At 43.2% G+C, this 26,941-nt stretch overlaps 1 long non-coding RNA gene across 1 annotated transcript in view; it reads left to right on the forward strand.

Moving 5' to 3' along the window:
- Positions 1 to 26,941, forward strand: part of LOC124712211 — a 486,241-nt gene that overhangs the window by 276,325 nt on the left and 182,975 nt on the right. Inside the window, exon 2 of the long non-coding RNA XR_007005576.1 lies at positions 21,852 to 21,947. This is a non-coding gene — a long non-coding RNA (uncharacterized LOC124712211). The remainder of the gene's footprint in view (positions 1 to 21,851; positions 21,948 to 26,941) is intronic.

Here is a 26,941-nt window from a genome sequence, read left to right on the forward strand (position 1 = left end):
CACGTCGTCTACCTCAAGCCTTCCTTTAAAAGAATAGCTGTCCCACTGCCTCCGTCAGCACACTGCGTGAGGTAGGGCACATAGCCATAGATATTAGGAAACGTCGCCAGGCGAACTTTCTGCAAAAAGGCACAACCGAGTTCCGACACCCTTAACATTTCACGGAGCAATTTTAGTTTGACAGGGGGGCCAATGGTGTTGACTTTGATGGAGCCAATCCTGTAAGCTTGTCGTGGAATTGGGACTACTGGGACGCTCATGGAGGCACTAAGAGCAGCAGCGAACAGGAACGTTGTCCCATCAGGCTGCACATCCCCATCCAGCAACCCTGTCGATTAGCAGTCGTTGGTTGGAGAAGCAGCCTTCGCTGCTGTCTCAACGCTGGGTGTTTCGTCGACTGCATCGTCAGACCACGGAAAGGTACGTGGATGGTGTGCGTCCGGTGGGGTACCTGTGGAGACTGAAGGCGGCGTCAAATCGGCTGTGGAAGAGTGGTGCTGGCTCAGATTCTGTTCAACGTCCATAGGTACAGCGTCTGGTGCATTGAAAGATTGTTGTACCTCCGGCGGGGTGCAGACTGGTGCTTCCACCACTAATAGTCAGACACATACGGTTGCTGTCAACAAGTATGGGTCTGAAGATGATGTCGTAGCAACATCGAAACTAGTTGCCAATAAAACCAACACCTTAATACAGCTGGAGGAATTTCGTCATTTTTTAACATATAATATATAAGTAGGACGGCACATGTTTGGTTAGCTCTACGCGGATCTGTCGTAATCCACTGAGAACCGGGTATGTAGTGAACTGAACCCACTTTTTAGCTGTATGACTAATCACCTTTCCATATGGGCGGAATGCAGATACCACTACCTCTGAAGGCACCTCGAAAGGGAGTTCTAATACACGTATCGTCTGCAGTCCAAGTCCTGCATGTTCCACAGTCACGTCACCGATGTATCCATCAGAGGAATGGAACTTCAGACCACTTCGACTTGCACTTAGAATTTTGTCACATATGTCTTAGTTAACCAATTTCACGTATACCGCACTGCTTACTATAGACAAGTGGATGCCAACAAGATCGTTGAAATCAGTCTTGACTTCATCTCTAACAAACTGTTCGATTTCCAGTGTTTTTGGTCGGGCATATTCAAGTGCAAAGCTAACCTTCAGTGTCGATTTTCTGTGGGCATAAGTCATTCTCTGTCGAAGGAAATACAGCGCGCTAAGACGGCCGAATCACGTAAAAAACTCTGCGAGCGAGCTGCGCGGCGAGGACGTAAACAAGACGTCCGTGCCGCTAGCGTGCCGAAAGGCGACTGCCAACTGAGCTACACAAGCACGAATCACGACCCGTCCTCACAGCTTTAATTTCGCCAGTACTTCGTCTCCTACCTTCCAAACTTTACAGAAGCTCTTCTGCGAGGACTTGCCTGCGAAAGGCAAAGGTCCCGAGTTCGAGTCTCAGCCTGGCACACATTTTTAATCTGCCAGGAAGTTTCAATTTTTATTACGGTTAAAATTCTGTAGATGTTTATTTTAGATTGCAATTAAATTGCAGTTATGATGCTGTGTTATAATGGTGCATGTAAATGATGATGTTCATGATGAAGGAGTAATTACTATGAATATGGGATCTTGTGGAACCACAGGCAGCTGATAAGTCATTCAGCGAGAGGGAGTGGGAGGATAGAAAGTAGGAAAGTGAAGCATGGTGTGAAGTGGGTCGCGTTTACGAGGGCTGGAAGGAAATGTGTATCTCGAGATGGATTTCACCGTTGTGTAGTGAGAGTTGGAGCCGGATTTCCGGAGGGAGACGATAAATAAGACAGAAAGGTACATGGAAAATGGACTATACATGCAGTGAGACAGCAGACCTAGACTGGTTATTTGTGGATAGAATGTTGTGTGATAGGATTGGGTTTGCAATTAATTTGTTGGATCTAGCGGTGCTGTAATGAGAGGCGGTTAGGGACGTGGGTGAATTGGTATAGGATGCAAGTTTGGGAAGGAAGGCAGATGAGGGAGATGAGGAAGAGTGCATATCCTTCTATGATTTCAGAGGATTTGTAGAGTGGCAGAGATCCAGGCAATGTTGGTTTAGGATGGGCACATTAGGGATCTAAAGGTGAGGATGGTGGTTGAGTGATGCAGACCGCAGATGCCGCCTGTTAGCAATTTTAGTCATTGTGTTAGATAGTAAGGAGATTTACGTTCTATGTTACTCTTCTGTCGAGAGTTAGTTCTAAATACAGGGTTGCATGCGTTAGGTGCAGATGGAGAGATGGAAATCTGAACGACGGAAACGCCGAGTGGTGCGACCAGACGCGGTGGTCTGGCTTTTCTGTGGATTTACCTGAAGTTTCCGCGTATTACACCATTCGTCCAGGAGATGCAGGTAGCGTTGGAAGGAGGCACGTGGGAATTGGACGGTAAATGGTGCTATCAGCATACGGCAGGAGGTATCTGATGGTAGTGGTTTAGAAATGTGTGGCGTGCACAGGATCTATAGAAGGAAGGACACGTCAGAGCCTTGAGGGACACCGGCGACTGAATGAAATAGGCCGGTGCAGATGTGGTTCGTTGTCACATCTATAGGGCGATGGTGAAGGAAGACTGCTATAAAGTGACGCAGTTAACAGAGAGTGCATAGATTTGTAGCCTGAAAAGCAGTCCTGAGTCTCATATCTTGACAAAGGCTTTTTGGTTTCGTTTATTTTGGTGACAGGAGTAGTATCGGTAAGGTAAAGAAGTTGGTCCTCGACTTAATAGCTCGGATGGAAGCTGCACTAGGTGTTGTGGGTGGGTAGACGTGTTTCACGATGCTGCCGGATTCGTTGAGTGAGGATGATATCAAGAATTTCGTTGGCAGCTGACGTTAGGTTGATACGTCGACATCATGTCTGTGGCGATCCTTTATCTTTTTTCAGGAGGAACAGGGCTTTGGATGTTTTCCATTCTTCCCTGGTCAATAACTTATGTAACAGATGGCACGGATTTATTGGCAGACTCAGGGACATTCCTTGAGGTTGCAGTAGGTAACCGTATCGTGACCAGAAATAGTGTCTCACTTTTAAGCGAGTTTGTGTTATGTCTTCAGCTGTTGTTGTCGTTAGTCCTGTTCCTGGAGTGTTGTGCAAGTACTGGAAGTGTGGTGCGAAAGGTGGGATATCTATGTTTGTACTTCATACAAACAGGGATTAAACGAATTATTAAAGCTGAGATTATGTAGGATAGTGAAGTGTCTTACAGATAAAATGCGACGTGGTTGGCTTTGGTGAGGGTGTCAGGAATCGTTTGGTTGTTGTGTAGGATACAATGCGTTGGAGTGGAATTTTTCAAGAGATCCTATGGAATGCTTGCCAGTACAGTGTAGAGTTTATAGTTGTTTCGTTTAGTTTGGTGTATATCACATGCCGCTCCCGACGTCTTTTAGAACTTGTAACACCAAATATTTCACTGGAGCTGTCGTTTATGTGTGAGTGTGTTTCGCCACGAACACGAGCGAATTCTCTGTAAAGACGACGGAATTGTTAGAGCAGAGCAAGAGCCCTTGAAGAGAGAATGGGACGGTTATGATAGAAATGCAGAGCTTGATATGATAGGTAAATGTCATCTGAGATGGTATTTCTAGGAAATCAGCCACAGGCTGGATTTCTTCGGAATGTTCAAATTTGGAGTCGTGGCTTTCTATTATGGTATGCATATTGACACGGTAAGGATTCCGGTCTGCACGGAAAATACGCGTTGTCAACCACATGTATAACAGGACCAATTTGCAGGTGATCTTGTAAACCTCAGCCTTGTGGAGCATCGTCATGTTTGGCGAAGCCAAAATGGCTGCTTTCTTCGGTGGAGAGAGAAAAACCACTCCCAGTTTCTGCCTGGTGAAGTTTCGACCTAATTTAGCTGACAAGCTCCCCACGTTTTTATTTTTCGATGTGGTTTTATTTATATCGTCTTAAATGTGGGAGCACATCTTAGGGTCTGCTCTCGTCAGTGATAGTGTGCGCCCTGTGAATCAAATTCCTGGAAAATACCCACAATCTGGGAAGGATGACGGCAGTTATTTGCTTCTAAATGCAAGTCCGGTTCCGATAAACGTAGTGTCCCAAGGTGCCATCGTCTTAGCGCCAGAAGGCGAAAGGTCGAAATATCGCGTAAGGAGGTAGGGTTTCAACGGTTGCGCCCGCTAAATGTATTGGATCAACATCACATAATATTTGGTTTCTTCGTACTGTTTTAAATATATTGGCGATAATGACTGATTCGATATAGTTGCTGAAATATGAACTGAGATACGTTTTTGTTAGCATTTGGACACATTTAGTTCGGAAAATTTACTTTAATCGCAATTTAGCTGTGGATGTGCATTATTAATTCCTTTTTCCACAAATTCAAAACCATACGTTGCTGCTGCGTCATAAACTTGCATTTGCTTCTGTGAATAGAAAATATTATTACATGTCTACTTACAAATCTGCTGATTAGAAATGACTAGGCGGCTGTTAGCTAATATTCCTGCCATTTCGATACATTTTTATTTCAAAACAAATACCCAGTGATACAATTAACCGAGCTTCTTAGTTCTTTAGTATGTATTGCTATAAAGCTACACCTGTTCCTCTCATGTCGGTATGCAGCAGAATACAAAAACAATGGCTTCTCTAAGCGTCAATATCAGTTTATTACCTACTAAAATGAAATTAATTTTACCTGATTCAGCAGTTAACAAGATGAATTTCGTCTATCGTTAATTACTTACTCCTGTCATCACGAAACAAACATTTTATGTTGTAACTATGTTTCAGGAAATCTTGTTCCCTTGAAGCAAGTGTAAAGTTGGGAGGAAAAATTTCATACCCATTTCCCTCAGATCATTGCTTCGATTTGTAGTGGCAACAACGTGCAGGCTATTAAAAATCATTGAATAAATACCAAGAAGTACCGTTGCTATTCGAATTTATGTTTATTTTTCTTTTTAATCTCAGTACCTAATGAGACGTTATGCTATACCTTTTTATTGTGTGTTTCCTATTACCAGTGTTAATGCCAGTTGAGTATTATAGGTGGTTCCCTAAAGGAATTTTGTTCTGAAGATTTGATCTTAAACATTTAACGTAATCTAATTTAAACACAAGAACGATAATTGTAGTTTGCAGCAACCAGTTACTAAAAGGGTGAGTGCAAGGATTTATGGAACAAATGTCGGATTTCAATTCCTGGATGAGTGAGCATCTACTAAAATTTTTCAGATTTTATTCTTTACAACACAACGATCCACAACTAAAGTCGTTGTTCCGTAACGAGTTCCTTTACTTCATTCATTCATTTATTCCAAAACGCACTACCCTTTCATCGTTTGTGGATGCTTATCTGCCTAGTGTCCAAGAGTCTGCCGAGAGTCTGCCTAGATTGAAGGTTTCAGTGTAACTTTCACTCTCATTCAGAGTATCTCATTTCCTCTACACTCACTCAGACGTATATAAAACATTTTTGTCCATGAATTAGCTCACGTACACACTAATTAACAATCATAACTATGGCTTGAAATACTGAAGTGCCTTTCCTACTCAATGACACATTTCGGTCTTATATGGGACAGTACGGGCAGACACTTCGTGCACATCGAAAAAAGGTACTACGAGCAGAGCGCCAATGAAAGGCAGCTAAATGGGAAGTGACTGCCATCCAACTTCAACTTTGAACCGTCCGGTGCCTGCTTGTTCGCGATATGGCGCTTGGAGAAGGGAAATTTTCAGCTGATGTTTGGCTTTCTTTTTAACCCTGGAGTCTCTTTCTTCCTGTTGTACCAGCAGCAGCGTCTTCCAGAGCAGAAGTTTCAGGAAGTTTAATGTGGGTAGAGGTTTCTGCGTTTACGGTGAAAGAACAAGCTGCTAACGCACTTGCATTCTCGCCACTGTTAGGTGCCCAGATGACTCACCACGAATACTGTGTGTTACTACTGATGTCGAACCGACTACAAAATTCAGAAAGTGTAGAGGTTATCAAAGAGATGCTAGCACACATGTTGCGCAATGTTTCATAAACGGACAGAGCTACAGAAACGAAGTTCTCGGAAAGTGATGATACACAAAGGTACGAATATTGTGTAGCACGGTGTTCCATGCAACTAGAGGTAGAAACAATTATAGCCAATTTAAATGAAATGATGTACATTTTTAACGTCAGTAGAGCGACTTAGGAAGACATAAATACGGCATATAACATTCTTTAATGTTTTTAATCAAACATTTAGCAAAAGGTTGATAATCAGTTTGATAAAAGGGTGGGACGAAGTAGGCCACACACGTCATTTCTGCCAACACACTGGCAGACACTAATTTGTCTCCGAACTCACGAAATTTTCAGGAAGTATCACTGCAACCCTAATGAGAGTTATATCGCTGTGCTCATCTTTCCAAGCGGTGGGTAGCGCACTCTTTATATTGGTTGGATGAAATAATACGCAAATTCTTGTAAACTCATGTTCTGCCTTTTACTGGGTTGATGCATAAATGCGTAAAGTTTTTCCGAAAGTTTAATAAACACATCAGATACACATAACAGAGACGTTGGCAATAATGTATTCTCCTTCACAGTTTACAACAGTCTGCCAACGCAGGTGTAACTTTTACATTTCGCGACTGCAGAAATTACGTGGTTTTCAGGTGAAGAACCCGTCGAGCCATGTTCGGAATGCATTTTCATCCGGAAACGAAGTTCCTTGCAGGCTGTGCGATAAACAGTAATGGTCAGTGTTTCTCACGAGCCATTTGATGTAGAACAAGCAGAGATGCACCCGCTGATTTCTGTGATTTTGGCTTAGAGCATTCGGTACCCATACACCAGATTTCTGAACCTTCGTCATCGCGTGCATATATCGTACGATGGTGAAATGATTGCACTTCATCTCATCTGCCCTTTCTATAGCACACTGACGTGGTTCATTATGGATTAAAGCACTTAAACCCCGAAGATCTTCCTGAACGTGTAGAATCACTAATGTCAAAACGATCCTCCATAAAAACGAGAAAACCATATTCTTACCATGCTCTGTCCAATGGAATTATCCCTATAGACGGCGCAAATGTTTCTGACTTCCTCCGCTACTGTCTGTCCTATACAGAATGCGCTCTGTCGAACTCAGTCAGAATCTTATGTCGGAAATGTTGCAATTTCTCTACCTGGCACCCCATTTTCTACCGTCCACAACTCCATTCACGATCTCCAAGTGAGAAAATGACAATATGTAATCTCAAACAGCAACATATAACTGCTAATAAACAATTACAATCGATAAATAAACCCATCGCAACAAGAATATTAACATGCAAAACAAAAACGCACCAACCTAATATAAGAAGCACTGACGATGGCTTTCATTTTTCGCCTTGTTCTATCATATCTCTGAAAGCGTTCTGAATTTGTGATACCTTTTCATATCTTTCATTCCTAATGTAGGGGGTGATGTTTAACATCCCGTCCATTGCAGAACTCGGTTATTTTCAGCCACTTTCCACTGAAACAGGAGTGGGGCAGGGGAATTCCCAATTTGGAATATATGGGATGGTTCCGGAATTTGCCATACAACTACGGTGAAACGTCCCCAAAATCTTAGGGAGGTAGGTCGATGATATGTTCGGAAATTGGTTGTCGTTACTATTGCTGATCTACCTTCGTAAGGTGAATCTGTCCGCAGACTGGAGGCCACTTTGAAAACCACACTGCTGTTTTAGCCATCCCCCTGCGGGAAGTTGTATGGCCCTTCGACCTCTGAACGAATTGTACCTGGCAAGCTATACCGGTATATGCAGCTTAACGTGGATTGTGAATCACACGGCAATTTGGCGTCTTCATGTTATCAATCATTGCCAAACATGAAAGAAGTTATAAGAGACCGAAAAAAGTCTACGGCCAAGGACTGAACCCTGTGCTGTTAGATGTGGAGTGTGGGACTTATCCACTTAGTTACCGAACCATAAAGTGACATCGTGTCAGATCTTATACACCTTCAATGACAAGAAGTTTTGGTGCCCGTTTAGTAAGTTTTTTCTTTATTTTTTTTAATTTGCTGTGTCTTACTGGATTCAGTGATCCCTCCAGGACAAATCGATTGTAAAGGATTTTCTACGAGCAATAGTTTGAAAAATAATCTTATTTGTTAATTTGAAACCATTGCATTCTTCCTAACAAAATTTGAGGGTTTATAAAGTTACCTGTGACACTTGTCCAACCTATTACGTAGGACGAGCAATTAGAGTTAGATTTAAAAAACAACACTATCATCATCAGGATTGATTTCCTTCCAGCGAGCCTGGTAGGAAGTTGGAACTTTGTCAATGATATGCTCCAACGATTTCTGTCCTGGTACAGCTTTTTTTTCTATACAATGCATCTTGGGTCACTCTCTTGAGATATGCATTAATCTGGTCTGTCCATCTCCTCCTAGGTCGTCCAATCGGCTGCATTCGCTTTGCAAGACACAGTTCAGTCTTGCAGCGCTTATTCTTTCCTCCATGGCCACTTACAGCTCTCCCTACCTATTCGTTCCTGGGTTTTCATAGACTTGACCTAAGGAACTTGATTTCACATGCCTATATCTGACTCTCTTCGCCGGCCGAAGTGGCCGTGCGGTTAAAGGCGCTGCAGTCTGGAACCGCAAGACCGCTCCGGTCGCAGGTTCGAATCCTGCCTCGGGCATGGATGTTTGTGATGTCCTTAGGTTAGTTAGGTTTAACTAGTTCTAAGTTCTAGGGGACTAATGACCTCAGCAGTTGAGTCCCATAGTGCTCAGAGCCATTTGAACCATTTTGACTCTCTTCTCTCCTATTTAAGACACAGGTCTCCAGACTATACGCCAAAATTGGTAGGAGATACATTGTCTCCATAGTCTGTTTAGCTCTTAATGAGATTCCTTTGTCCCAGATTAGGATTCGTGCTTGGTGAAAAAGCTGCATCCTTTTGCTACTCTGTTTAAAACCTCTAGTCTGGCACTTCCACTACCGAGATAACAGAAACTTGTCACACAAATTAACCTTCTCTCCTTATTCTTACTCATCTTCCAGTATGACCTTACAAGGGATGCGTTTCCTAATCGTCACCAGTACCACTGTCTTACTCTTACTCACAGTTAACTTCAAATCTTTATTTTTTTATTTTATTCCAATAATCCAACCTCCTCTGAACCTCCATTCGTGTCTCTGCTCAAATGGTGACGTCATCAACAAAAGCGAAACACTGAGATCTTCGTATCCTACTTCATTGATTTCTTTCATAATTGTGCAGATAAGGGTAATAAAGAGTAACGGGGAAAATGAACTGCCTTGCTAAATACCTCTGTTTGGCTTAAACCATTTTGATTCACCTCATACTTGTACAATGCTACCCTAACCTTCATATAGTATCTGAAGCTTTTTAATTAATGAATCAGGGACATTCTCGCAAGCTTTCCCATATTTTACCCCTTGGTACACTGTCATATGCTTTTTCCAAACCCAGGAAAACTTCCCTTTTTCCCAATAGCTCACCATTTACTGCCAGAGGGAATAAATGAGGTTCATTGTTCCCCTGATACTTCTGAATCCGTGCTGCTGTTCTTCAAATTGATGTTTTTTTTCAGTCTCTTTTCTATGATCTTCTTCATTACCTTAAGGCAATGTGATGGCAGTGTGATTCCTCGGTAGTTGGTGCGCTTCTTTTTACTTACTTTCTTAAACAACAGTATTATAACACGTTTTTTCCAATCATTTGTCACTTTGTTCTCCTTCTGTCTCACCAGCATCCGATGTAACCACTGTTTTCCTCGAATTCCAGCTGCCTTAATCATATTCACTGTCAGCTCGTCTACTCTTGCTGCCTTCCCACCTTTCATCTGTTTCAGGGCATATTCAGTTTCTGACCGAGAAATTGGATGCTATTCTTCATCTACTTCAATGACTTCGGTGTAACTTTCTTGTTCATTTTCCGCATTAGTAAGATTTCAGAATAATCCTTCATCACTTCCCTGATGCCTATCATGTCCCTGACAATATTCCAAACGAATGTTTCAATCGCTTTTATATCCTCTCTGTCTTTTCAACAACCCACATAACAGTTTCTGGTTCACCTTGCTATTTTCCTCTAGTTTATCCGTGAATGTTTCCCAACTCTTCACTTTTTCTTCTTCAACTACTCTCTTTGCTTGGATTTCCTCCTGTCGAGCTGCGCGGAGGGGCCGCGCTGTTTGAGGCGCCATGTCACGGATTGCACGGCCCCTACCACCAGACGTTGGTGTCCTCCCTCGGGCATGGGTGTGTGCATTGTCCTTAGCGTTAGTTAGTTTAGGGCTAGGGGCTGATGACCTCAGCAGCACATTTGAACATTTTCTTCCTCTGTTGGACTTAAACAGCATCTCTTGGGAAAGGGGTATATATAACTCGTCCTTTGCTGATACTTTTTCAATTACAGTCCATAAGCCTAAATAAGTCCATGACAATCACCCTGCATACAGAAAAGAAAGACTTCACACTTAATAGCCTTGAAGAATTAAAAATATTCAAACACCTTTCTCTTAACGTTGTTTTCATTCTGAATGAACAGTTGCAGCTACGTGACAAAAATTTCTTTAATTGCATGAAGACCTTACTTAGAATCGCCTAAAATTGACACCTCGTTCTCCTCAGAGCACAACTCTAAAATATCATATTTCTATCTCCTTTTCATTTGCTATATAGTAATTCGTATTCACACAAATATATAGAATATTTACTATTGAATTTTTCTCTAAAAATTTTTAATTTGCATAATACTGACTGCGGACTTGCGAGACGAACACTTGTATAGTACACCACTGGCCATTAAAATAGCTACACCACGAACATAACGTGCTATAGACACGAAATTTAACCGACAAGAAAAAGGTGCTGTGATATGTAAATGATTAGCTTTTCAGAGCATTCACACAAGGTTGGCGGCGGTGACGACACCTACAACGTGCTGACATGAAGAACGTTTCCAACCGATTTCTCATACACTAACAGCAGTTGACCGGCGTTGCCTGGTGAAACGTTGTTGTGATGCCTCGTGTAAGGAGGAGAAATGTGCACATCACGTTTCCGACTCTGATAAAGGTCGGATTGTAGCCTATCGCGATTGCGGTTTATCGTATCGCGACGTTGCTGCTCGCGTCGGTCTAGATCTAGTGACTGTTAGCAGAATATGGAATCGGTGGGTTCAGGAGAGTAATACGGAACGCCGTGCTGGATCTCAACGGCCTCGTATCACTAGCAGTCGAGATGACAGGCATCTTATCCACATGGCTGTAACGGATCGTACAGCCACGTCTCGATCACTGAGGGAACAGATGAGGACGTTTGCAAGACAACAACCATCTGCAAGAACAGTTCGACGACGTTTGCAGCAGCATGGACTATCATCTCGGAGACCATGGCTGCGGCTACCTTTGGCGCTGCATCACACTCAGAGCGCCTGCGACGGTGTACTCAACGACGAACCTGGGTGCACGAATGGCAAAACTTCATTTTTTCGGATGAATCAAGGGTCTGTTTACAGCATCATGATGGTCGCATCCGTGTTTGGTGACATCGCGGTGAACGTACATTGGAAGCGTGTATTCGTCATCGCCATACTGACGTACCACCCGGTGTGATGGTATGCGATGCCACTGGTCACCTCTTGTTCGCATTGACAGCACTTTGAACAGTGGACGTTACATTTCCGATGTGTTACGACCCGTGGCTCTCAGCAGGATAATGCTCGACCGCATTATGCCGGTCCTGTACGGGCGTTCCTGGATACAGAAAATGTTCGACTGCTGCCCTGGACAGCACATTCTCCAGATCTCTCACCAATTGTAAACGTCTGGTCAGTGGTGGCCGAGCGACTGACTCGTCACAATACGCCAGTCACTACTGTTGATGAACTGTGGTATCGTGTGTTGAAGCTGCAAGGGAAGCTGTACCTGTACACGCCATCCAAGCTCTGTTTGACTCAATGCCCAGGCGTATCAAGGCCGTTATTACGGGCAGAGGTGGCTGTTCTGAGTACTGATTTCTCAGGATCTATGCACCCAAATCGCGTGAAAATGTAATCACATGTCAGTTCTAGTATAATATATTTGTCCAATGAATAGCCGTTTATCATGTGCATTTCTTCTTGGTGTAGCAATTTTAATGGCCAGTAGTGTGTTTAAAACATTTTTGTTAATGCAACAGCTGGTTTCTTCGATTGTTAACAGATGGCGCGACTTGTTTCGTGTCCAGGCAACTTCGGCCTGTGAGCGTCCTAGTCTGATAACATTTCCAGTGCGTGTTTTCTCTCACAGTATTTAGCAGCGTATAATGTGTTATGACATTATTTTTTTTTTATTTTTGACGAGAACCATTGCTATGTCAGGTCCCATACTCTTAATTTTTATATGGTTTTTAAATGTGATTTTAAGATTTTATTTTATATAGTGAGAGCATTTTGCTCGCAAATTTGTTTTCATCCGTGTGAATATAATCACTGTATAAAATTTATGCTGTGCAATAACCTTCTCTTCTTGGTTTCCTCTACGATAATGCCTTTATTATCTTTATAGGTAACTGCTTTTAGTTTTTCTGATGAAGACACCTGTAGTCGGTGTCAAAACCACGTCAAGTCTTGTTGCAACCTGTTGGCTGTATGATACAAATCACATTCTTGTACAGTCCTGGCACATGGCCATATTTGTAGTTATATATATAATGAATACACCATACCTTCAGGTATAGAAAACCAAGCGCATATTCGAATGAAACGTTGTACCAAAATTTCAAAGCAATCGGTGAAGAATTTCCCTATATTCAAGGTTTTGTACAAACGAACATTTACATCTATATAAATAAAAATGTAATTGTTCGTTTGTTCAACATCTTAAATCTCTGAAAGTTTTCTTCTGCGATTGCTTCGAAATTTGGACACTCTATATGTAGTTCTTGACACCCGCCAGGGTAGCCGAGAGCGCTAACGCGCTGCCTCCTGGACTCTGGTAGGCGCGCCTGTCCCGGATCGAATCCGCCCTGCGGAGAAATGACGAGGGCCGGTGTCCCGGCCAGCCTGGATGTGGTTTTTAGGCGGCTTTCCACATCCCACTAGGTGCATACCGGGCTGGTCCCCACGTTCCGCCTCAGTTACAGGCGTCGCAGACATTTGAAACAGGTCCGCACTATTTCATGATTTGCACTAGCTGCAGACAGTTGGGGTACACTGATTCCATCCCTGGGGGTACAGGGTGGCGGCAGGAAGGGCATCCGACCATCCCTAACAACTAACGTTGCCAAATTCGTTGTAACCACTCCGACCCTGCGATCGCTGCGGGACTATGGCTATGGCGTAAACGAAAGAAAGAATACGTAGTTCCTGGCCGATTTACTGCAAATTTTACACAACACTCCGATGAACACTCGAACAGACAGGTTGTATTTTTAAGATACAAGGCGGCCATTCCACACAAACGCGATTACGAAATGCTTCACGGAGAACTTGCAAGGTGTTATTGGATGTGTGGCATGTCGCACCGTCTTTTTGGGACTAAATTTTCGTAATGGACGAAGCGGGATTGTTTGTAAACTGATAATGGTATTTTGGATGTTCTCAGGAGTTTGGACGGTATTCCGACAGCCAGTTAACTTTCGATTCGATACACAGAAGTTTTCTACGTAATTCGTTATTGTTCCACGAACAGGAAATGGATATCGCGTGGCTGAATTTTGACATGCTTAAGAAAGGCAGGCGCCTGACTGATTCGCCGTACCGAAAATAGCATTCCATCGTGAACGCTCCATGTTGCGTTTATCAGTACGACATGGTTACTGACCTGTATGAGGTGTGACTGATTTTGTTTTATTTTTTTCAACCAACAATATTTTCCCCTTCAAATTAGATCCCTTCGGTAGCTACACACCCGCGGTATTTTTCTTCTCTGTCTTGGTAGCGATGAACTTGTCGTCTTGGTAAGGAATGTTCCCCATTGGCCTGTTTCACCTTTTTCAATGTCACACTCGCGGATTCCCCAAGTTTAACACAATGCTTTATGGCATAACGTTGCTCTGTATTCAGTTGTTCAATTTTCGTAATACACAACAGCAACACAACTTCACTGATGGCGCTCTCAAAAATCACATGATGGCTGTACGGTGCTGAAACTCGGACTGAGCATATGGAACGGATGAACACACCGCTCTACGCAAGTAGAACAACACAACGTTGCCAGATCGCTGCAGTGTTGTCAGTGTCATTAGTTTTCTCACACACCTTGTATCTGGAAGGAAACTCCACACTACTAGCAGACGCCGCCACCGTCGCTGTGTCTTGTCTTCAGCGCGCGTTATTAAAATTTGAAATCGTCAAAACATTTTGAAATATTTTGTATATCTGGGATACATTCGGTAGCCAGCTTAATCGTCTAATCATATTTAAACAACCTCTTAATACTTAATAAACCACGAAGTGACCGAGATCCCCAGAAATATCAGAACCTTAGTGAGGCCATGTTTAGAAAGAAGGATTGCAGTATGTGCGGATCTCACCGAATTCTTAAACTCAGAAATCATGTAGTTATGCAATCCTGAATATTTATGTATTTTTGTGTACCTCATCTGTGGTATGTAGTTTATTTCAGTCGCATGTATCCTTGTCGTTCCCTCTTTTCCCTCATGTTTATCCCCTATACTAGGTGTTCTATTATCTCGGAACTTTGCGAATTTTATTTTATTATTTAGCTATATAGTCGGATGTTCTTCCTGATACTATAGCTTTCAAGGTAGCCTGAGGGAAGGAAACTATGTCCCCATCTCATGTAAACTTTGCTCTGTGTCTTACCTTATTCAACTAGGCTGAAGAGCCAAAGAAACTGGTAGACCTGTCTAATATCGTGTAGGGCCCCCGCGAGCACCTAGAAGTGCCGCAACACATCGTGGCATGGACTCGATTAATGTCTCAAGTAGTGCTGGAGGAAACTGGCTCCATGAATCCTGCAGGACTGTCCATAAACCCGTAAGAGTGTGAGGGAGTGGGGATCTCTTCTGAACAGCACCTTGCAAGGACTCGCAGGTATGCTCATTAACGTTCGTGTCTGGGCAGTTGGGTGGATAGCGGAAGTGTTTAAACTCAGACGAGTGTTTCTAGAGCCACTATGTAGAAATTCTGAACGTGTGGGCTGTCGCATTGTCCTGCTGGAATTTCTGAAGTCCGTTTGGATGCACACTGGATATGAATGGATACAGATGATCAGACAGGATGATTACGCACGTGTCTCCTGTCAGAGTCGTATCGAAGCTTTTCAAAGGTCCCATATCACTCCGACTGCACACGCCCCACACCGTTACAGATCCTCCACCAGCTTGAACAGTCCACTGCTGACATGCACGGTCCATGGATTCATGAGGTTGTCTCCATACCCGCACACGTTCATCCGCTGGATACAATTTGAAACTACACTCGTCCTATCAGGCAACAACAGTCCACTGTCGATGTTGACGGACGCATTCATCATAGGTACGCGGGTGGGCCTGCGGCTCCAGAAGCCCATATCAATGATGTTTTGTTGAATGGTTCGCACGCTGACATTTGTTGATGGCCCAGCATTGAAATGTGCAGCAGTTTGCCGAAAGGTTGCAATTCTGTCACCTAGAACGATTCCCTTCAGTCGTCGTTCGTCCCGTTCTTACACGATGTTTTTCCGGCCGCGGCGATGCAGGAGATTTGATTTTTTATCGGATTCCTGATTTTCTCGGTACACTCCTGAAATGGTCGAACGGGAAAATCCCCACTTCATCGCTACCTCGGAGATCGATCGTGCACCGACTATTACATCACGTCCAAACTCACTTAAATCATGATAACCTGTCACTGTAGCAGCAGCAACCGATCTAACAACTGCACCAGACAGTTGTTGTCTTATATAGGCGTTGCAGACGGCAGCTTCCTATACTGCCTGTTTAAATATCTCTGTATTTGAATACGCATGCCTGTACCAGTTTCTTTGACGCTTCAGTGTATTTGTGTGTCGCAGTCTCTAAGGCGGAATTTGGGTGCCATGTCAGTATTTGCCTAAACTAGTGTGGAAAACAGCGTCAGACCACACTCAGGCTCGGCAGTCTGCCAGAACAACGGTTGTTAATCCGCCACGCGGATTCGTTCCGGGTGTCGCTCACCTTCCCGTCTTGGAAGCTAACGCAATGAGCGTTAAGTGCGCTGCACGAGCTGGTCACATGTGTCATTGTGGCCCTCCTGGAGAAACGTAGGAAATTCTCTTTAGAAATACTTGTAGTGCTGTAAAAAAAAAAATAGCTACCACTTGTTAGGACTTCTAGGTGAGTGGTCAGCATGGTTGAGACTTGTTTTGTATCCCGCCTGGGAGGTGGCGTGTGGGTGTGCTCCTGTAAACTGAAGGGCAGGCCGAATGTATGAAGTGAGTAGGAGCAGGGAAAGGTGAAATGCTGCGGTACTGCGTTTAACTTAACAGAACATTTAATAGGGAATAGTAGTCAATGACATATGTAACTTTGCACTGACGATGAGCACGTAGGTGCGAAGCTGTACAGGTATCAACGCTACAAAAGTTTCACAGGCAAAATATGTAGTGGCTAGCCCCCTATGAAATAGAAACAATGTTGCTTGGTCGTCTCCTTGGAGTCAAATGGGTTGAATCCCCAACGGTGCTCGTAGAGCCGCACAGCGCCGGCTAGAGGGCGCTGTCGTCGATGTCGGTGTCGTAGTGCCAACCTAGCAGAGCGCGCCTACGTTGTGGCATCAATGCTATCGATAGCACAACTTGTATGGGCAGTAGGGATGGCTCTACATCATTTCAGTAGTTTTCGACTGAATTCCTTAAGCTAGTAGCGTCACATGCCGCCTGAAGCCGGAAATAATCGAAATTACGAGAGATTTTTTTCTAGGTCAGATCGGTTATTATGAAACCATAATGAAAAATAAAAACTTTTCATTTGCAGTTTCAGCCACTCCGACTTAGACATTTGACGTAGCGTGGTTCCAACTTCCCAAAACTCAAGTCGTAGATGGCAGCCGCCTATGCTTTCCATGTATTCTCTGCGTTGGTCTGGTGCTCGTTGTCTATTTCAAAATAATAAAATAATTCCTCGTAGGCAGTGGTTCATGTGAACAAAGAGATGAAAATCAGAGGGAGCAAAGTTCGGGCTGTATGGTGGGTGATCAAACACTTCCCATCGAAAACGCTGCAGGAGCGTCTATGTTGCAGCTGCGGTGTGCGGCCGAGCGTTGTCTTGAAGAAGGACAATGCCTGATGATAACATTCCCCTTCGCATGTTCTGAAATGCCCTTCCTAGACGAATTTCTCGCATCGCTTGACCCACTTGCTCAGTGATCGAATGGAAGAAAGGGCAGATGGCTCCCGTATGTAAGAAGAGTAAAAGAAGGATCCGAAAAATTACAGAGCAATATCTTTAACATTGGTCTACTGCAGAATCCTTGAACACATTCTCAGATCGAATATCATAAATTTCCTTGAGAGGGAGAAGCTTCTGTCCACAAATCAGCAAGGTTTAGAAAGCATCGCTCGGACGTAACTCAGATTGCCCGTTTCTTGTGTGAGATCCAATGAACCATGGATGAAGGGCAACAGCCGGATTCCATATTCGTAGATTTCCGTAAAAAAAATTTACACAGTACCGCACTGTCGACTGTTAATGAAGCATACGAAATAAGTTCCCAGGTATGTGAGTGGCTCGAGGACTTTTAAAGTAACAGAGCCCTGTATGCTATACTCGACGGCGAGTGTTGGTCAGGAGTGCCCCAGCGTAGTGTGACAGGACCACTGTTCCTTTGTATATACAGAAATGAACTGGCATACGAAATAAGTTCCCAGGTATGTGAGTGGCTCGAGGACTTTTAAAGTAACAGAGCCCTGTATGCTATACTCGACGGCGAGTGTTGGTCAGGAGTGCCCCAGCGTAGTGTGACAGGACCACTGTTCCTTTGTATATACAGAAATGAACTGGCATACGAAATAAGTTCCCAGGTATGTGAGTGGCTCGAGGACTTTTAAAGTAACAGAGCCCTGTATGCTATACTCGACGGCGAGTGTTGGTCAGGAGTGCCCCAGCGTAGTGTGACAGGACCACTGTTCCTTTGTATATACAGAAATGAACTGGCTGACAGGAAAAGCAATAGTCTGTGACTGTTCACTGATGGTGCTGTGGCGTACGGCAAGCTGTCGTCATTGAGTGAGTGTATAAGGATACAAGACTTAAACAATAATTTCTGTTTGGTATGATGAATGGCAGCTATCTCTAAATGTAGAAAAATGTAAATTAATGTAGATGTGTACGAAAAACAAACCCACATTCAGCACAGCATTCCTAGAGTACAGCTCGACACAGTAGATATCTAGGCCCAACATTGCAAACCAATATGAAATGGAATGAGCATGTATGGATTGTAGTAGGGAAGACGAATGGTCGACTGTGGTTTATTGGGAGAATTTTTGGAAAGTGTGGTTCATCTGTAAAGGAGGCCGCATGTCGGACACTAGTGCGACCCATTGTTGAGTACGGTTCGAGTGTTTGGAATCCGCACCAGGTCGTGAGCTGTGGGCGGCTCGTGTTCATGCAGTTTATTGTTTGTCATCATCTCTTACCATACTGCCGCCTCGTTTTCTTATTCCGTTTACTGGCGTCACTAACTTCATGCCTTACCTGCCCGTGAGTGGCAGCAGCAGCGGGAGTTCAGTTCGGACGCAGCAGCAGTGAAGTCGGGGACTGAGCGCCAGTGAGGTTCGGACAGCCAGTGCTCGTCGACCGCTGGTGACACACTAGAACTGTCCAACGGAAGGAGATTGGAGCTGGACGACCGTTGGTCGGTCGTTCGGTTGGTCGTCTCATCGGGTGACGTGTATTTGGTCTTTTGACCGTTTCTGGGCCTCGTCAATTGGCCACCCTGCCGGACGTGGGTCGGTTCCTTCCTTGGGCAGAGATGGTGAAGAGTTATCTTTGCATGGGTGGGACCGAGCCAGGGTGCCCGGGTTGCCGTGTCTCCGAGTTCCGAGCGCACATGGAGTTCGAGTTGGATTGGAGCTGCAGTCAGCTTCGTACAGCCAAGACTCGCCCGACCGTCGCCGACACACGTAACTTGAGTGGAAACGACCTGGGTTGGTAATCTGGTCGGTAGTCTCATCGGACAATGTGTATTTGGTTGCCAACCGCTTGTGGAAACTCTTTGTGTGTCGAACTGATTCGTCCTTGTTGTTCCACAGTGATTGCTTTTACAATTGTTCGAGTTCTTGTGCAAGTGTGTTTACGTGAAACTGTGTGTAGCTTCCGTAATTTCCACTGAGTAAATGAATGCTGTCTGCGTACTGGAGTAGGCAGTTGGTCAGTTGCGACAGAGGGAATTGATTGTTTGTTTGGTTCTTCATCCGTCCCTAGGTCGTGTTGCAACTCGATTGTTAAGTGTTACGCTTGGCTGCCTGTCTCACGTAAACTGGTTAGAGTTTCCTCCCCAGGCCGACCCTTGGAACATTTCTGAGCACCGCTGTTTGTTGTTTGTGATTGTCATTTTATTTGGTCACAGGTACTGTGCCAGGCCTTCAGTCGTGTATTAATATTTTCTGTTTTATGTTTAGTCCTTCAGCCGAACTTCATGACAACTATTTTAAGATTAGGCCTACAGCCATGTTTCTTTTAAAATTCTTGTTGCTCTGTATTTAGGCTTCAGCCGCGTTTGTTTCAGAATCTGTGACTTTAATACGTAAATCCTTGTCTGTATGGTTTCTCTTTAATTATCTTGAATTCTTGAAACGGCCTTCACCCGTGTTCCGTAAATTTTTATCTTAAGGTTGTCTTTAATTATTCTTGAGTAATTGCTTTAGCCTTCGGCCGACAAGATACTTCAAGTTTTTCTGTTTTACTGTGTAAAGGCTTATCTTTAAAGTCTCTCCTTCATTATGAAAAGAATTTTTTTTTTAATTGGGCTTTCAGCCGAAGAATTAACTTGAATTTTCCTTAATATGTCCTCTAGCCGGAATTTTTAAGTGCTTGGCTTTTAAAGAATTTCCTTAGCTGATCTGCAATAATAATTCATCCTTTAGCCGAGAGGATATTGTTATTTTACTTAAGTAAGGCTTTCAGCAGTTACTCTAAATCCTTGTGTTTTAAAAGCAGTCATTTAAACTTATTCTGGAGAAGTTACTTGGGCACTCAGCCGTGAATTGATCTTTGTTGTTTTAAAGAGAAAACTGTGATTTGGTTTGAGGAATAAAGTTGTGTGTGTTTTTGTATAATTAACAGTAATTGACCTTGGCCCCTATCCACAACCTGAACCGCTCCGTGCTACGAAACTAGACTTAGGTCGGATAAAGGAAGACACTGAGGCAGTTCAAAGACGGGCTCCTAGATTTGTTACCGGTAGGTTCGAGCAACATGCAAGTATTACAGAGATGCTTCGGGAACTCAAGTGGGAATCACTGAAGGGAAGTAACGTTCTCTTCGTGGAGCACTACTGAGAAGATGTAGAGAACGGGCTTTTGCAGTTGACTGTAGAACGATTCTACTGCCGCGAACGTATATTTCACGTAACGACTATCAAGAGAAGAGATATCAGAGTTCGTACAGAGGCACATAGATAGTCGTTTTTCCCTCTCTCTGTTTGCGAGTGGAACAGGAATGAAAATGACAAGTAATGTACAGGGTACCCTGTGCGACGCACTGTACGGTGGCTACTGGAGTACATGTAGATGTTGATGTAGATGTAGTTGTAGAACAAGATCATCGGTTGACACTCGCTTCCTTCCTTGATTGCCTGCATCTTGAACGACTATAGATCGTGCTTCAAAGTTCCTGACCATTACAGTACTTTGCTGTCACACATGACAGTTACGTTATGTGGACTGTATGAAATCAGGCAGAACCTCTCAGCGTGAAGAAATGGAATGAGAGCGCGCACTTCACACTTGACAGGAGACGTCATGGCTCTAGGCATCTTCACGTGCTCGCTGTCCACCTAGAACTGAAAGCATAGCAGAAACAGTGTGCAACACTCGTGCACAAAGCTTCACCGGATTTTTATTGTAGTTTTAATTTCGCGACCAATTTGACCTTGGAAAAACAGAAAAGAAAATATACCTCGTATTTTCGTAATCGTTACAGGGAACTAATGAATACTTTTGTACCGTTTCAGACATATATGTAGATCAGGATTAAAATACTTTTCTGTACTGAAGGCGGTATTCAGTTTTAGGCTCTACCGAAAGCCACTAGTCTGATTGACTCTTCTTGAATTTTGTTTTGTTACAATCAAAATAAAGCTAATTTAAATTATTATGAAATAAAATTGAGTGAAACAGAAACAGGTGAGAATTCGAAACATAAACACAATAAAATAGTCAACTAGTCCACATTTTTTAAGAAAATAATTGTTATTGCACAAATCACTAAACTGTTAGACTGGAAAATGTACAATATATTTCAAGCAACAAATGACTTACTTTGCATCGAAAACTCGGGTGAACTGATTTCGAGTTCAGTATTTGATAAAAGAATCACTAACTGTAGCTTCTACTCCCAGGTTACTAGAGACTTTCTGAATCGACAAACACGTTATCACGTTAAATAAGGAGTATTTTCTTTTGTTGCCGCGCGGGATTAGCCGAGCGGTCTGGGGCGCTGCAGTCAGGGACTGTGCGGCTGGTCGCGGCGGAGGTTCGAGTCCTCCCTCGGGCATGGGTGTGTGTGTTTGTCCTTAGGATAATTTAGGTTAAGTAGTGTGTAAGCTTAGGGACTGATGACCTTAGCAGTTAAGCCTCATAAGATTTCACACACATTTGAACTTTTTTTTTTCTTTTGTTTCAGCACGCACGTATGATGTGTGTTAACTGAAGCGAGAGGAATTAAAACCACGGTCTTCCCGCAGGCCAGCCCAGAAACGACAAGCCGTCTGCAAGTGAGGTATGGATAATGCGTTTGCGGCCAAGAACTGTTGAGTAGTAAGTGTCTCTAAACTGACTACCAACAAATTCAAGCACTAAAACTGTCGATCGCTTTATACCACAAAGCATTACTTTGTAACAAAATCTCTACTGATATTTTGATGATGTTTTAAACGGCATGGCAAATATTTTCCAGAACTGGCATTATAAACAACGGCAACATAATTAGTTCGTATTAATATGTGCACAATTTACAGTGAGTGTGAAGATATATCTGTTTCATTGTTATGCACATAAAAGCCTCTTTACAATAGTCAACGCTCCACAGATAAAACTTCTGATTGACACTATTTGCTTTTTATTTCAAAGTTCCCACTATCGACTGCTCTACATATTTCACACTTCTTCTGTGGACATTTTTGTGCAAGTTAATGAGGTTCATAATGCGAACATCTATTCGTCTTCTGTGTACAGCTTTTGTCTGCGGACTTTACTGTTCATCCTTCCCTTCAGGCTCATATGAAACGCAGCTGATGTACCTACCGAAGGATTCGACACTGACTTTTAATACTCGGGTTTATTCACAACTGAAACACAGTGGAATAAGTAAGTTAGATCATAGGTGCCGTGTCACAGTCCACTAGAGCCAAAATAGAACAAGATAGTTTTATAAGAAAGTACAGGAATCAACAGCCACGTCGTCGCACGGAATTAACAAAGTCATCAAAAGTACGAATGCGGTAGAAATCCAGCGAAATGGCACGGCTAGTCTCCTCCCTCAGCCAGTGTTGCCAGGCGATACGCATTGCCTTCAACAGCCGATGCGAGTCCTTAAATAAGGGCCACGAGCGGTAGCTGAGGGCACCTTGATAATAGACGTTGGTCAGAAACAGTCTGAAAAGCCTGTATGGGTGTTGCAGGACAGATTGTGCCGAGAAATAAATGTTAAGAAAAATAATTCGATACGTTGCACCTTTTCCGAGTTAATTAGCATTGAAATTAGTCAATCAGACCGTAGCGTGCGCAAACTCAACTGCCCAACCAGATGCAATTAGCGTCAGTTCTTCTCTTAGCGTAGGTGATAACTCGGGTTCGATTCTTACTACAGTCCCTTGTCCAATGTCTGTATCGCTCTCTTGTTCGGTTTTAGCCAACCAAACGAAGAACACGTTTGGCGACACTGTCTCCGACAAGCCGCTTGAATTTGCGCGGGCAACGGCCTGTTTTGCTAACTTCAACGCCAATTAACTATGAAATGAAACTACCTTGCAGCACCCTTACAAGCTTTTCAGATTGTTTCTGACCACCTTGTATACTGTGAATTTCTTTGACGCCTGCCAAATAGTCAGCGCTCCCAAGACAAGCTCTGACCACAGCGAAAGTCACCGTTTGTGAGGTCCCCATGCCGATGTTGGAGTGGAACTTGGGTCGCCATTAAGTCAGGATGCAAGACAGATTATGGTCATTCGTTCTTGATGGCCAGTAAACGTGAACAGGCAGCCGATGTATTCGGTAGAGAATGTGTTGTATTTAAATGTGTGAGCCGATGACTGGAGTATGCATAATCTCTTTTATACTAAAAGGCTATTAGCAATTTGATAGACATAGTAACCTCTCGTAACGTCAACAGCAAAAAATTTTGCAGGACGTCCCCTTACGTGAGTTTGTAAGAAGTTTCAGTAAGGCAACAGGACAGTTAAATGACGCCCAATCAAACTGCACCACAAATGCAAATTACAAAACAGGACTCAGCTACAGTATGTGTTAGAGGTATGTCGATGCATTGAAGCTGCACCAGTGAAGGCTATAAACGGCATTAATTGAATTAATCGCCACTTACCGATAACCCAATGGTAAATCCCTGTGGTTGTTTACCACCGCTTTCGAGCTGGTGTTGCATCCAAAAATTATGAAAGGGATGCAAGTCGTTCTGACCTAATGTTCGACATACTTTTTTACGTGAAGCAGTGATGTCTGTTCAAATTCTTTACGCGTCTATAGTAGACCTATATTCCACCGTTTCAAGAAAAGCTTCTACGACACTTTCGCTTTTCAGTATTTTCGGAAGCCAGAGTGTGCCTGTCCCACGAAATTAAAAAAAAAAAACAAAATAGAATAGCAATTACAATTAGTAGGCGTTATTGCGCTTGTGGGAACTGTCTAGGATATGCTTCACAAACGTAAAGACCATTTCTGGAAAACAATGCCACGGAAAGTGTAAGGCTGTCCAGCACTGCTTTCAAGCTGTATTGCAGAGCCAGTCGGCTAGCTCGAATGGTCCACACATCGGAGTCGCTAGTACACCTGATTCAGATTTAACAAGGGCGCATCAAAACTGTACATCTTAACATCAAGCAGCTTCTGTTCCACGTATATTGAAGTATTAAATACATCTTTATGGGAAATTTTCACTCGAAAATATCCACACAGTTCTGAATTATTTACTCTCTCCTTAAATAAGCTTCTGAGCAGACGCGGCGTGCCATCCCTTTACTTAGCCATTATGATGAGGATCTAACCATATTTACAGCAGCTTTCGCTGAGTGCATTTCATTTTAGCTTGAGCGCTCTTCTCAGCAACAGAGCGACCGAATAAAAGTCGTATGCCTTCGGGCGCGGAATAACGTTAAATGGCGTAATTTATCAGTACACGTCGCGTTGTTAATGAAATTTGCCTCTCTGAGAATTACGTGCACACGCATACCAATTATATTTCCCATTTTTCCCGACTCCAAAGGATGACACAATTCTAAAGTAGCTGGAGGTGTGATTTTCTTTTATTTTCAAAGCAAAATCATACAAACAGAGGAATTACACTCCGCGTTAAAGCTGTGGTGCCTTTCAATATTCTTTACCATGCACTGTACCGTTATTGTGAATCATTATGAGCAAATGCTGCAGTTTGCTACTCAGGTACAATGTTCTAAAGTGCTTTCTGAAGCGGGAATGTTTCGACGAGGCCAAGAAGTAACGTTCGCGGTTTGACAATGTCGGCTTTCATTTCAGCGAAGTTTTCCTTCGTTGCGTTGTTACATATTGCTCTATAGGAAAACTTAGAGAGTTACTTGATCTGCTGAAAGCTTTTATAAAACAGTCGTTCTATGTTTGTTTCATTAAAATAGACAATCCGAAAGCCCGTGCCATCATAAAATTCTTTATTTTCGTCGGTGTACCGCCAACGTAATTCTGCCCAAAGTTGGTGACGGAATATGAGGACCTTGCTTCATCATGAATAAGTAATAAAGGAGCAAATAAATTTTAACGTAGCTGTACTTCTCTTGAAGTTAATGCACGTGAAAGATGTGCTGAAATCGCTGCTAGAAACGCAAACCAGAGATCCTGCGCCTCTGGTAGATCTAATAGCGACCCGCCTTCCCCAGAAAACTACATTTATTCAGTTTTTTCGACACTTATTTAACTAATTTTAATTTTGTAAATAGGCTTCATAAAAATTAAGCACAACGAAACCAAATGGCAGCGAGAATTGATCAAATATATTATTTTTCAAGTTAACATGCCATTTTCTCAAAGCATACTGAGCCGGCCGCTGTGGACGAGCGGTTCGAGGCGCTTCAGTCTGGAACCGCGCGACAGCTACGGTCGAACGTTCGAATCCTGCCTTGGGCATGGATGTGTGTGATGTCCTTAGATTAGTTATGTTTAAGTAGTTCTAAGTTCTAGGGGACTGATGACCTAAGATATTAAGTCCCATAGAGCTCAGAGCCATAGCATACTGATCGTACAGGTTTGAATCAGTTACCATTGGAAAGTCAAACAATAGAAAATCCAGGTTGGAAAGTAATAATATTATGAAAAGGAAAGTTGCCACTCGTCTGTGGTTTCAGTTACCTGAGACTGCAGTCATGTGTGTGAGTTGCGTTTGCGTGTGTCGCTCTCTCTCTCTCTCTCTCTCTCTCTCTCTCTCTCTCTGTGTGTGTGTGTGTGTGTGTGTGTGTGTGTGTGTGTGTGTGTGTGTGTGTGTGTGTGTGTGTGTCGTCTATTGCTGACGAAGGCCTTACTGGCCGAAAGATTTATTTGTTACAGTTTTTTGTTGTGCCTACCTGCGACTCAGCATCTCCACTATATGGTGAGTGGGTGGCAACTTTCCTTTTCATAATCTTGTTATCATTAGAAAGGTTTTTTAACCGGTTTCTAACAGTGCCTACCAATTTTGCACTAAAGCTAAATATTTATGGAAATTTTTGAGATAAAGGTGGCTTTTAATTGTCGTAGGCAGAAGAGCATGATGGATGCCCAGCTTTATACCTACGAGTATAAAAGTACGGGAGTACTGGTACAAGAATTATACCAATTAAGAATCTATCGGAGTGATTAACAAAGAACATTAAGGTTTTCTATGTTTTAAGATGTATTGAGCTTCATTTGCACTGTAGTAAGCAGAAAATAGCTAATACGTCGTTAAGGCCTATTTTCAGTGATCTTAGAATACCACTAGCTTGATCACTATAATGACCGATGTCAGAGAAAATGCTTGTTTGCATGAGAGGGCTCAGCGTAGATGAAAAGAGTTTGTACCTGTCTAAAGTACAACGACACTTATTTGGTGGTAGTGGTGGTGGTGGTGGTGGTGGTGGTGGTGGTGGTGGTGGTGGTGCTGGTAAGTTCCTATGGGACCAAAATACTGAGGTCATCGGTCCCTAGACTTACACACTACTTAATCTAACTTAAAGTAGCTTACGGTAAGGACAACACACACACACACCTCCGACGGGGGAGCCGCGCGAACCGTGACAAAGCGCCCTAGACCACGAGGCGAGTGTTATTAATCAGTCACAGAATTCTTATTCGTGATTTTTTTTTTACTTACACAGGTAACCGCATCAATTGATACTTGGGAGCCGCAGAATTACTGGACGGAGGTACAAGTAAATTACACGTACCTTCCACATGTTTTGCTTGCTGCTCCATAATCACGTCACGCTCCAGTCCTCAGTCGGCAGAAACAGACAAAAATCGTGTCATGCTTCAGCACTCGGTCGGCGACCCCTGAGA

The sequence above is a fragment of the Schistocerca piceifrons genome, chromosome 1, assembly GCF_021461385.2.
Source record: "Schistocerca piceifrons isolate TAMUIC-IGC-003096 chromosome 1, iqSchPice1.1, whole genome shotgun sequence".
In the NCBI taxonomy this organism is placed as follows: Eukaryota; Metazoa; Arthropoda; class Insecta; order Orthoptera; family Acrididae; genus Schistocerca; species Schistocerca piceifrons.